Source organism: Triticum aestivum, chromosome 6A (genome assembly GCF_018294505.1).
Source record: "Triticum aestivum cultivar Chinese Spring chromosome 6A, IWGSC CS RefSeq v2.1, whole genome shotgun sequence".
Classification (NCBI taxonomy): domain Eukaryota; kingdom Viridiplantae; phylum Streptophyta; class Magnoliopsida; order Poales; family Poaceae; genus Triticum; species Triticum aestivum.
The window spans coordinates 335,014,693-335,026,817 of record NC_057809.1 but is presented as its reverse complement, the minus strand read 5'-3'; positions in this window follow the sequence as shown (position 1 = coordinate 335,026,817).

Below are 12,125 nucleotides of genomic sequence, written 5' to 3'. Positions count from 1 at the left end.
ACCCTGGATTTGGCCACTGTTTTATATCCGCTTCCGCTACCAAATAAATTTATCGAGCCTCACCTCGACGTTCGATGAAATGATATTCTTAGAGTCTTGTATTTCCCTTCCCGCTGTGTTTTTCCACCACCAGCCTATCCTTGAGTCAGTAGTATGTCTCCACACCACTGTGTTCTGTCCGCCATTATGTATGATTATTGGCGTGCTTGTAATAATTTGGTTGAGCAGCCACAGTTCAACCCTGTAATATATTTTTATGCTACTGGCTTATTGTATCAAGAAATTGTCTACCAGTGAGGAGGATTTCTCTCATACTGGACTCAAAAGACTGGTTTATCAATAAATATTTTTATTGGAAAACCGGCCGTGAGAACTCTTGAGCCCAAAAGGCATAGATACATAGCAGAAGGCTCCAAAGGGAGTTATAAAAGGTGTCTTCTCCTGGTCCTTAACCTCCATTTTAATCTGATGATAACCAGAATAAGTGTCCAGAAAACACAAACATTCACAACCTGCCGTAGCATCAATGATTTGATCAATATGAGGGAGAGCAAAGTGATCAGCTGGACAGGCATTGTTCAGATCTGTGTAGTCCACACACATACGCCGAGTGTCGTTCTTCTTAAGTACCAGCACCGGATTAGCTAGCCACTCAGGGTGAAAGACCTCCACAATAAACCCTACTGCCAAAAGCCGGGCTACCTCCTCACCAATAGCCTTGCGCCTTTCTTCATTCAAGCGGCGGCGAAACTGCCTGACCGGTTTAAACTTAGGATCTATATTAATAGTGTGCTCAGCGAGTTCCCTCGGTACACCTGGCATATCAGAAGGTTTCCATGCAAAGATGTCCCGGTTCTCATGGATGAACTCGATGAGCGCACTTTCCTATTTCAGATTCAGGTTAGCGCTGATGCTACGCTACCTGGATGAATCGCCAGGAACAAAGTCAACCAGCTTAGACTCCTCAGCCGATTTTGTCACATCCCTAGCTTCCGGTTTGCTCTGAGCTAGCTAGTCATGTGTTGCATCATGTTTAAATTTTGCCTAAAATCGAAATGGGGATGTTCAAACCCTAGCATTAAATCAACTCAACTAGGGTGAGTTAAAATCTTTTCAATAAACCCAAAAGGCTCCTAAGAAAAGTTCATGATTTCTGGTTAAGGTGGAAACCTCTGCCAAAAATGATGAATATATTCTTAGGTCATTTTTGGATTTTTGAATTAAATCATATTGTAATTGACTTTGGGCATTTAAATACTATAAATAATTTAAATGCTCAAATAAATGTTGGAAATTGATAAGGGTCACTGGAATAATTCAGAAAGCACCCATAATTATTTCCAGGATTTTATAAAATGATTTGATATTTTAAAACAAATCAAAAACAATTTGCAGAAATAGAAAAAAATAAAACAGAGCAGAAAGCCACCTGGGCCACTTACCTGGCGCCACTTACCTGGCCCAGCTCCATCTGGCCGGCCCAGCCCACCTCCTCCTCCTTGTCGCCTTCCTCCTCGCGCCAGTAGGCAGAGGAGAGACTCGGCGCACGCGCCCGAGCTCGCCACGCCACCACCCTGCTCGTCTGCTTCGCCTGAGGCCACCACGACGCCTCGCGCCTTCTCCTCGGCGCCGCCTCGACCCCTGAAACCCTCCCGCTCACTCCCTCGTCCCCATCTCTCCTCTATTCCCTCTCTCTCGCCCGGACCGAACGGAGCCGCCGCCACCGACAAGCTTCCTCGCGGCCACCGCCACCCCCCTCTCCTCCCCGACGTGCTCCTGAGCTCCGCAGTGCCTCCCTCGACCTCCCCGTCGGCTCACGCGACCGGAGAAGCCCCGAAGCGCCGTCCCGACGTTTTCCCCCTCCTCGGCCACCGAGGACCGCCGCTGTCGATTCGCCGCCTCCGACGCCTCCCCGAGCTCCCCGAGGCCACCGTCGCAACCCCTGTGAGCTCCTCTATGTTTCCCCTCTGACCCCCTGCTCGTTCTCGTGCCGTAGCTGCCGTCCCCGCAAGCACCGAGCTCCGGCCATCGCCATGGCCGGCGAACCTCGTGCCCCGGAGCTCTTCCGCTCGCTCCAGTAGCTCCCGCGTGCTCTCCAGGTTCCCAGGGTCCCGACGCGCTCCTCTGCTCTCCGGCTAACGCGCTGCAGCCACCGCGTCGTGCTGGCCCGAGCTCCGGCCGCCGCCTCGCTCGCCGTAGTTGCTGCTACCGGCCACCCCAGCCGCGGCCACAGCCACCGCTAGATGCGCCGCGTCACGGACGTTCCAATGAGCCAAACCGCGCGCCAAACCATCGCCCCTAGCTCGAATCCGAGCCGCGCCGCCGTGCGGAATGGTCGCCGCCGGCGATACTCCGGCGACTGCCGATGTGGCACGCTTAATTAGCGCTAACGACGCCCTAATCAACCCCCTAGGCCACTGACTCTGGACCCCACCCCTGGTCAAACCTCAGTTAGCGCTGGGTTTGACCGGGATTAGCTCCTGTGTCACTGACGTGTGGTCCCCACACGTCAGGTTTGACCTGGGGCGCCCAGTTGACCCTGCTGACGTCACTGTGACGTGGTGCTGACGCCATAATCATTCTGGATTTAATAATATTCAGGAAATTCCAGAAAATGCCTAAAACTTCAATAAATCATAGAAAATTAACCGTAACTCCAAATTAAATAAATTATATATGAAAAATTATCAGAAAAATTCAAGGAATCCATCTGTACCATTTTAATGCATGTTAGAACAACTTATAGCTGCTGTTTAGCACAAATCATATAAAGGGCATTTATTTAATCACATATGGAGTTTGAATTTGAATTTTATATTCAAACCAACTTCATTTAATCTGTTGCTAGTTGCATTAGCTCAAAACACATTCATATTGCCATGTCATGAGCATGCATCATATTGTGCATTGCATTGATTGTGTTCCCTTCTGTGTTGCCGGTATTTGTCCCCTCTCGATAGACGTGATACCGATGATGTGATCGTTGACACTGATGAAGACTCAATGCTATCTTCAGAAGTGCCAGGCAAGCAAAACCCCCTTGTTCATTCCGATACAATCCTACTCTCTCGCTCCTGCTCTCTTTTACTGCATTAGGACAACATCGATTCATCTGTTACTTGTTGCGGTAGCTGAACCCCTTTATCCTTTGCACGACCTGTCATTGCCACAGTAAATAGATGAAACCCACTAGCATGAGTAGGAGTTGTTTGAGCCCTGTTGTGCCTACTCATTCATGTTTGTTTGTCATGCCTGCTACTGCTTAGAGTTGAGTCAGGTCTGATTCATCGGGGATGAATCAGAGGTGTGTGAACATGTCCTACTGTGTGTGAGCTAAGTGTGTGAACACGATTTGGTAAAAGGTGTCGGTGAGAGGCCATGTAGGAGTACATGGTGGGTTGTCTCATTGAAGCTGTCCTTAGGAACTGAGTTCTGTGTTTGTGATCCATGATTCAGCTACTACCATGCATTGGGCCCTGAAATATGACCCCGCTCGACTTCTTATTCACCCTTGTCCTCTGTCCAGGAGTTGCAAGTAGTTTCTGGTGTTTGTAGTATGCTGGAGGCCGTGGACAGCGCTGACCGTAGGGGTGGGCTGTGATGCGGTAGGCACGTGGCCGGGTAAAGCGGGCGCCCGTTTGGTGTCACGGAACCCTGTTCACATCGTTTGGGGCTGTGAGCGAAACTCCGGCCGGATCTCCTCATGGATGGAACCCGAATAGGCGATAAACCTGGACTAGAGACTTGAGTGTTTAGGTAGGTCGTGGTCTACACCCACGTCGGCTTTCGCTTGAAGTCTGCCGAGCACATGTCGTGTGCAGACGCTAAGTGGTGGAAACATGTATGAAGAAGTACACCCCTGCAGGGTTAACATCATCTATTCGAATAGCCGTGTCCGCGGAAAAGGACTTCTGGGTTGCTTATATCAGTTCATAGACAAGTGAAAGTGGATACTCTAAAATACGCAAGATAAGCGTGAGTGCTATGGATGGCGTTCTCGTAGGGAGACGGGAGCGGATCCATAGTGGTGTATTGATATGGTGAATATGTGGACTCGTGTGCGCCACCTCAAAAGAGTTACATTGCAGTCGTAGTTCAGGATAGCCACCGAGTCAAAGCTGGCTTGCTGCAGTAAAACCCCACCATCCCCTTGTTGATAATGATGCATATGCAGATAGATCTGATGTAAGTCTTGCTGGGTACATTTGTACTCACGTTTGCCTATTTTATGTTTTTGCAGAGAGACTTCAGTCTCACTAGTAGTTCCACGTGGACTTCGACGTTTAGCTTGTTACCTTAGCTACGATCTTGTGCCCTCGGCAGGATCTGGTAGATAGTCAGGCTTCTCAGCCTTTTTCATTTCTAGATGTCTGTACTCAGACATGATAGCTTCCGCTTGTGCTTTGACTTGTATGCTCTGAATGTTGGGTCGTGAGACCCCTGTTTGTAATATCTCGCTCCTCGGAGCCTATTGAATAAATACTTGAGTCATAGAGTCATGTTGTGATGCCTTGTTGTATTTGCACATATCGAGCATATTGTGTGTATGATTGAAATGCTTGGTATGTGTGGGATCTGACAATCTAGTTGTTTATCTTTAGTAGCCTCTCTTACCGGGAAATGTCTCCTAGTGTTTCCACCGAGCCATGGTAGCTTGCTACTGCTCCGGAACACTTAGGCTGGCCGGCATGTATCCTTCTTTGTTCCTGTGTCTGTCCCTTCGGGGAAATGTCACGCGATGAATACCGGAGTCCTGTTAGCCCGCTACAGCCCGGTTCACCGGAGTCCTGCTAGCCCAGTGCTACAGCCTGGTTTCACTCGCTGATGACCGACACGTTCGATGCTGGGTCATGGATGCCTGTCCCTGTAAGTCTGTGCCACTTTGGATTTACGACTAGCCATGTCAGCCCGGGCTCCTTATCATATGGATGCTAGCGACACTATCATATACGTGTGCCAAAAGACGCAAACAGTCCCGGGCAAAGGTAAGGCGACACCCGTGGGAATACCGTGCGTGAGGCCGCAAAGTGATATGAGGTGTTACATGCTAGATCGATGTGGCATTGAGTCGGGGTCCTGACAGCGTCACAACTCACCCCCACTAAACAAGAATCTCGTCTCGAGATTCAAGCGTAGGGTAGAATGAAGGGGAAACGCAAACTAGTACAATCTTCACGATCCAGGTTGCACTTCAAATGAACGTTGATTTGAACACCATCTTTGTCTTGTCGTCTTGCTCTGAGAACTTCAGCTAATCATGACAAGAAGAGGAAAGGAAAACTCTAGAAGGATCGGTCTTCTCGAAGGTCGAACAACTCAGGATCAACTCACGGAATGAGACTTAGAACCATCTCTCGGGTTGAGAGACGAAGCATACCTCTAGGGGGATGGAGTGGAGCAGGTGACGAGATTTACTAGGTAGACAACAATTTCACGCTTAAGAAGGTGGTAAACGATTGTCAACGTAGCGAGGAGTTGAGTTGCCATGATACCATAACGATACACCTTAGGGAAGGTGACTCGTAGAGATATCCCCTTAAGTGGCAAAAAGAATTACTTTTGATTCAGAGATCATTGAAACTCTTTAAACCAGCCTAAGGCAATTCTCGAGCGATCGTTTGGAGGGGGGGGGGGTCGGTAGAATGGCATACTCGGACTTGGATGACGTGGATTACCTTGTTGAAGACAACATAATGGATGAACTTGCTTACCACCGAAAATGGAAGGGACCCGTGGTAGAATGGCACATTGGCGGTGCAAGCTGGGACCAAAATGCAAATGCTGGGAATGATTCTAGTAACTGGGGAAGAACCCAACAATAGAGAGTGAATTCACTGTTTGAATAGGTCATAGCATTGCCGAGGGAACTGAGAGCAAACCCAGCTAGTGCCGATGATAACACGTAGCGCTTGTGCGTGCTCTCAAGAACTTGAGCATTTCCACAATCATCAAGATTCTACCAATATCCGTGTCAAGGATCCTGGCAACACAACTTGCTACCATGATGAATGATGATGGATGATGCAGATGCAAAGGAAGATAACACCTTCTCAGATTTCACCTTAGCGAGGCCAAGGAGATAAAATCTGGATGATCAACCGAGAGACATTTAGCACTCCGCTTCTAATGTTCTCCTTGATGTGCTAGTATAACCCATTCATAGATATGGTTTGATATCTAAAACATCGAGTAAAAGGTCGGACTTCGGGAACACAAAAATCCATAGGGGCAACTAAGGAGTAAATCCTACGAAATCCCTATGGGGAGGTGGCCAACTTCTTCAATCAAGATACTACAATAATGGAGTACTCTTGAGGAGTTCTCCATTCATAAATCGTGACTCTGCCAGTTCTACCTTTCTGCATGGGTTATCCGGAAGAAATATGTTGAACTTGGTTCGACATACTAATCTATGCATCCACAACTCAGAAAATCATATGTTCTTTTGAGTTGTCCCATCTTAATTGTTTCCGACCCTCGCCTATCAATTGATAGTCAAGAGTAGTCGTGCATTCGTGATCACCGATGCTCGTTATTCTTGTGGTCCGTCAAGCCATTCTGTCCAGAATGACTTGGAGAAACAAACTCCAGTACCTCATCCATATCTAGGATCGGGTCAAAGCAATTGTGCTCCGCAGATCAAAATGCCAGCCCAGCTTTTTGATTCTGTTCTACCCTGAAGTATTACCGTCTTTATGTCAGGATTTTCATGAGAATTGCACCGACTCTTGTGAATTCTTGATGTAGTGATACTTCTCGCCATTATTATTCATCCCTCGGTTCCGTGTTGTCGCAACCGGAATGCCAACAAGTGAATTGTGATGTGTGAAATCAATATTCCCAGCAACCTCGTTGCTTGGTAGTTAATGGACAATAACCTCATTCTTAGCCTGTTGGTTATTAAATCATCATTCTAAGGTTGATCATGCTACCTAGTCCTTGTTCTCGGTGCACTCCTCGATCGATGAGTTAGGATTATTCAAATCTTCGCTCTATTGATCATATCGTCTTGCCTCAAAAGGCAAGATTGTTCTCGAGCTTAGCAACATATCGGTGGTTCGTGATTTTCCGAAGATCTTTTCGGAAGTATTACCAGGTTGTCAGCTGACTGCTATGTTGAGCTCGTGATCAAGTCGGTTTCTCGTGAACCACCCTTTCTCCAAGAATCTGTGTTGGATATCCCGGAGCTAGTTGGTTAAGCTAGACAACAACTTGGAGAGTTGGAAGATAAAAACTTGCCTAACTTAGTTTGTTCCAAAGGGATATTCTTGTGTAGTGTGTGTTGAAGAAAGATGATATCTTCATTGATTGGTCCCTGTGATCAGTTGCTGGACCTATTGTCTTATCAATCCTTTGATTTGAGTGTGGGCTATCGTCAAATCAAATCAGTACCAATGATGCTCGTAATGTTGTCTTGTTCGTGGCTGATCCCTCGAGCATACACCATTACATCTTTGGTCTGACCAATGCTATCACCGTGTTCACTTAACTATGGAATTCCTTTTAAAAGGAAACCTAGATGAATTGTTGTTGAGCCCATTGACAACATCCTTATCTCCTCCATGATTTTGTTGAACATTAAGCTAGTGTTGGAAACTTTTCAAAGCATTATCTTCATGCTAGCTCATGAAGTATTTGTTTGATGAAAGGAGTGACTTCCTCTTATACACGTGCATTTGGTGAAAGTTGCCGCCGTGAATTTGAGAAAGTTAGTTTTGCTTCCTCTGGAATCATCCCAAGTCAGTCATGCATATGTGCGAAGTATTCTATGGTTTGGAGACTTGCAACCTTCATTCCATATGTGTTCCGAGCACACCAAGCCACTGATTGATTTGTTCAAGGAGAAGAAGTTCCTTCTTAAGAGCATGCCTTATGCAAGGATTTTGATATCCTCGTTGATGGTTCCCCACCTGAACTCGGTAGTGTTTTACTATAAGACTACCACGTGGTCATGCTTGTCTGGGACAATGTGTTCACATGTTTGTAGCAGAACTAGCTCATGTTTTGGAGCTTACTATCGTAGTTCATTCCCCGAGAATCTCGCAATGTCATCTCGTCGATTTGTGTTGCAAACTTTCGTTTTTCTTCCCAGACTCGATGAGTCTGGAATATCCTGACACCAACCAGATCTGATTCTCAGGCAGATATGATGGTTGGAGCATTTCCCAAGAACTATAATATTGGTCCCTCTATAACCGGTAAAGTGGATGTCGTGGCCAACACACCCAGCCAGAAGATCCATTATTGTAGTATCTTGATTGAAGAAGTTGGCCACCTCCCCATAGGGATTTCGTAGGATTTACTCCCTAGTTGCCCCTATGGATTTTTGTGTTCCCGAAGTCCGACCTTTTACTCGATGTTTTAGATATCAAGCCATATCTATGAATGGGTTATACTAGCACATCAAGGAGAACATTAGAAGCGGAGTGCTAAATGTCTCTCGGTCGATCATCCAGATTTTATCTCCCTGGCCTCGCTAAGGTGAAATCTGAGAAGGTGTTATCTTCCTTTGCATCTGCATCATCCATCATCATTCATCATGGTAGCAAGTTGTGTTGCCAGGATCCTTGACACGGATATTGGTAGAATCTTGATGATTGTGGAAATGCTCAAGTTCTTGAGAGCACGCACAAGCGCTACGTGTTATCGTCGGCACTAGCTGGGTTTGCTCTCAGTTCCCTCGGCAATGCTATGACCTATTCAAACAGTGAATTCACTCTCTATTGTTGGGTTCTTCCCCAGTTACTAGAATCATTCCCAGCATTTGCATTTTGTTCCCAGCTTGCACCGCGAATGTGCCATTCTACCACGGGTCCCTTTCATTTTCGGTGGTAAGCAAGTTCATCCATTATGTTGTCTTCAACAAGGTAATCCACATCATCCAAGTCCGAGTATGCCATTCTACCGACCCCCCCCCCAAACGATCGCTCGAGAATTGCCTTAGGCTGGTTTAAAGAGTTTCAATGATCTCTGAATCAAAAGTAATTCTTTTTGCCACTTAAGGGGATATCTCTACGAGTCACCTTCCCTAAGGTGTATCGTTATGGTATCATGGCAACTCAACTCCTCGCTACGTTGACAATCGTTTACCACCTTCTTAAGCGTGAAATTGTTGTCTACCTAGTAAATCTCGTCACCTGCTCCACTCCATCCCCCTAGAGGTATGCTTCGTCTCTCAACCCGAGAGATGGTTCTAAGTCTCATTCCGTGAGTTGATCCTGAGTTGTTCGACCTTTGAGAAGACCGATCCTTCTAGAGTTTTCCTTTCCTCTTCTTGTCATGATTAGCTGAAGTTCTCAGAGCAAGACGACAAGACAAAGATGGTGTTCAAATCAACGTTCATTTGAAGTGCAACCTGGATCGTGAAGATTGTACTAGTTTGCGTTTCCCCTTCATTCTACCCTACGCTTGAATCTCGAGACGAGATTCTTGTTTAGTGGGGGTGAGTTGTGACGCTGTCAGGACCCCGACTCAATGCCACATCGATCTAGCATGTAACACCTCATATCACTTTGCGGCCTCACGCACGGTATTCCCACGGGTGTCGCCTTACCTTTGCCCGGGACCGTTTGCGTCTTTTGGCACACGTATATGATAGTGTCGCTAGCATCCATATGATAAGGAGCCCGGGCTGACATGGCTAGTCGTAAATCCAAAGTGGCACAGACTTACAGGGACAGGCATCCATGACCCAGCATCGAACATGTCGGTCATCAGCGAGTGAAACCAGGCTGTAGCACTGGGCTAGCAGGACTCCGGTGAACCGGGCTGTAGCGGGCTAACAGGACTCCGGTATTCATCGCGTGACATTTCCCCGAAGGGACAGACACAGGAATGAAGAAGGACACATGCCGGCCAGCCTAAGTGTTCCGGAGCAGTAGCAAGCTACCATGGCTCGATGGAAACACTAGGAGACATTTCCCGGTAAGAGAGGCTACTAAAGATAAACAACTAGATTGTCAGATCCCACACATACCAAGCATTTCAATCATGCACACAATATGCTCGATATGTGCAAATACAACAAGGCATCACAACATGACTCTATGACTCAAGTATTTATTCAATAGGCTCCGAGGAGCGAGATATTACAAACAAGGGTCTCACGACCCAACATTCAGAGCATACAAGTCAAAGCACAAGCGGAAGCTATCATGTCTGAGTACAGACATCTAGAAATGAAAAAGGCTGAGAAGCCTGACTATCTACCAGATCCTGCCGAGGGCACAAGATCGTAGCTAAGGTAACAAGCTAAACGTCGAAGTCCACGTGGAACTACTAGTGAGACTGAAGTCTCTCTGCAAAAACATAAAATAGGCAAATGTGAGTACAAATGTACCCAGCAAGACTTACATCAGATCTATCTGCATATGCATCATTATCAACAAGGGGATGGTGGGGTTTAACTGCAGCAAGCCAGCTTTGACTCGGTGGCTATCCTGAACTACGACTGCAATGTAACTCTTTTGAGGTGGCGCACACGAGTCCACATATTCACCATATCAATACACCACTATGGATCCACTCCCGTCTCCCTACGAGAACGCCATCCATAGCACTCACGCTTATCTTGCGTATTTTAGAGTATCCACTTTCACTTGTCTATGAACTGATATAAGCAACCCAGAAGTCCTTTTCCGCGGACACGGCTATTCGAATAGATGATGTTAACCCTGCAGGGGTGTACTTCTTCATACATGTTTCCACCACTTAGCGTCTGCACACGACATGTGCTCGGCAGACTTCAAGTGAAAGCCGACGTGGGTGTAGACCACGACCTACCTAAACACTCAAGTCTCTAGTCCAGGTTTATCGCCTATTCGGGTTTCATCCATGAGGAGATCCGGCCGGAGTTTCGCTCACAGCCCCAAACGATGTGAACAGGGTTCCGTGACACCAAACGGGCGCCCGGTTTACCCGGCCACGTGCCTACCGCATCACAGCCCACCCCTACGGTCAGCGCTGTCCACGGCCTCCAGCATACTACAAACACCAGAAACTACTTGCAAATCCTGGACAGAGGACAAGGGTGAATAAGAAGTCGAGCGGGGTCATATTTCAGGGCCCAATGCATGGTAGTAGCTGAATCATGGATCACAAACACAGAACTCAGTTCCTAAGGACAGCTTCAATGAGACAACCCACCATGTACTCCTACATGGCCTCTCACCGACACCTTTTACCAAATCGTGTTCACACACTTAGCTCACACACAGTAGGACATGTTCACACACCTCTGATTCATCCCCGATGAATCAGACCTGACTCAACTCTAAGCAGTAGCAGGCATGACAAACAAACATGAATGAGTAGGCACAACAGGGCTCAAACAACTCCTACTCATGCTAGTGGGTTTCATCTATTTACTGTGGCAATGACAGGTCATGCAAAGGATAAAGGGGTTCAGCTACCGCAGCAAGTAACAGATGAATCGATGTTGTCCTAATGCAGTAAAAGAGAGCAGGAGCGAGAGAGTAGGATTGTATCGGAATGAACAAGGGGGTTTTGCTTGCCTGGCACTTCTGAAGATAGCATTGAGTCTTCATCAGTGTCAACGATCACATCATCGGTATCACGTCTATCGAGAGGGGACAAATACCGGCAACACAGAAGGGAACACAATCAATGCAATGCACAATATGATGCATGCTCATGACATGGCAATATGAATGTGTTTTGAGCTAATGCAACTAGCAACAGATTAAATGAAGTTGGTTTGAATATAAAATTCAAATTCAAACTCCATATGTGATTAAATAAATGCCCTTTATATGATTTGTGCTAAACAGCAGCTATAAGTTGTTCTAACATGCATGAAAATGGTACAGATGGATTCCTTGAATTTTTCTGATAATTTTTCATATATAATTTATTTAATTTGGAGTTACGGTTAATTTTCTATGATTTATTGAAGTTTTAGGCATTTTCTGGAATTTCCTGAATATTATTAAATCCAGAATGATTATGGCGTCAGCACCACGTTACAGTGACGTCAGCAGGGTCAACTGGGCGCCCCAGGTCAAACCTGACGTGTGGGGACCACACGTCAGTGACACAGGAGCTAATCCCGGTCAAACCCAACGCTAACTGAGGTTTGACCAGGGGTGGGGTCCACAGTCAGTGGC